Source organism: Gavialis gangeticus, unplaced genomic scaffold, assembly GCF_001723915.1.
Source record: "Gavialis gangeticus isolate Ggan-Ray unplaced genomic scaffold, GavGan_comp1, whole genome shotgun sequence".
NCBI classification, from domain to species: domain Eukaryota; kingdom Metazoa; phylum Chordata; order Crocodylia; family Gavialidae; genus Gavialis; species Gavialis gangeticus.
In genome coordinates, this window is record NW_017729032.1 from 214,824,379 (window position 1) to 214,826,062 (window position 1,684).

The window sequence follows — 1,684 nt, forward strand, 5'->3', positions numbered from 1 at the left end:
ATGCCCCACCCACAGTCCCCCTACTGGTGCCTTACTGGTGCCTTTCCTCCATACTCAGCCCTACTTGTGCCTCTCACTCCAAACCCTCAGCCTCCCACCCACCCCAGGTGCTCCTTACTCCCAAACACAGCCCCCTGGCCCTGCCAGTACCCCTCACTCTTGACCTACAACCTCCTGCCACCCCCAAACCCTGCCAGAGGGAGCCCCCAGCTGCCAGGGCTACAGGGCCAGGGATCCAGGTCTGTAGCCCCCTTCCCTCCCTAGCAGTGCTGGAGCCCCAGCTGCCACCCATGGGAAGTGGTCACAGCTGCAACTAGAGCACAACCTGGAGATCAGCTCCCTCACCCATACGGGCAGCTGGACTAAGAGAGAGATTTTGTGACCCTGCACATGGAGCCTGGGCAGCCCAGCATAGGAGTCCACAGTGGAGCTTGGGATCCCATTGGTTAGCCAGGACTATGTGGACTGAAGGAGCTGGACTCAGATGTGGAGGCAGCTACAGGTGGCTGCTGTGTGAACATTCAGGCACTAAAGGCTTGTTTGGGGACACCTCTGGAGGTGGAGGGTAGAAATTAAGGTACTGAGTGGGTATTACTACAGTTGGTGTTTCTTTATCTTTTACCTGTTCCCTCCCTCTGGTCCATTTGCTTGTGACCCTAGCCCCTATGATGTTCTGTATAAAAGTGGGAATTCTCCCCTTTGTGCCAGTTTCTGAGGCTGAGGGTTGGCACACTAGTTTAGCAAGTGCTGTGCTCAGAGTGGTATGGTGTGTTTTGGCATGGAAATGCCTGGCATAGTAAGTGAGCAATACAGAACTTCTCTAAGTGAGAGGTATAGACATGACCTTAAACTACATATGCTGCTGTTGCCATCTTGCCTTCAGTCCTGCTTCATCTCCCAGCCAATTGCCTTCTCTACACATTTGTATGGAAAGATTGAACTCTCAGTGTACTGCAGACAAGCACCTTAAAAAGAAAATGGTTTTTGCTCTCACGCATGCACACACATGAATACAATATCTCACTGTCTGTCTTTATTAGAATTTCCTTTGCTAAGCTTGGGAGTGTTTTACCAGCTATAGCAACATAATTACTCAGGCATCCTTATACCAGCTTCTCTCTAGTAATTTTTTTTACCAGTTCAGCTCATGTCCCAAGTAACACAATAGTTTTTTATTTTTCTTCAAAATGTCAACATTTTACAGTATAAACACCCCATTTTTGTATACTACTACCACCTCTGCTACTGACACACAAAGTCTGATGAAGTCCATTCATGAGGCATCAGAGCACATTTTGATTCCATTTCTGTATGACTTATAAAACTCAAGGAAAGGGAATATGCAGTAGTTTGTTTAGCTTCACATTTGGGTGTGATTAGCAAGGGTAAAAACTTTAGTGTTGAAATTCATGCCAGTTCAGAGGATGCTTACACAAAGTCAACAGCTCCACTTACATCCTTGCATTAATGGCCTAAATGGGGCTTTAGCAGAGTAGAAGCCTCTTTGCAGTGAAGTTTACCTCAAGTGAACCATCTCAGCACTGTGAAAATGAATCAATGCACAGAGCAGATCAGTGCATCGAAGATCATAGTGATGCTAAGCATAATGTGAAGAAGGTCATTTCAAGTCAAGTCTAACCCATTCATCTGGTCATTAGGAGGCATTATGACTGCAATTTTATTC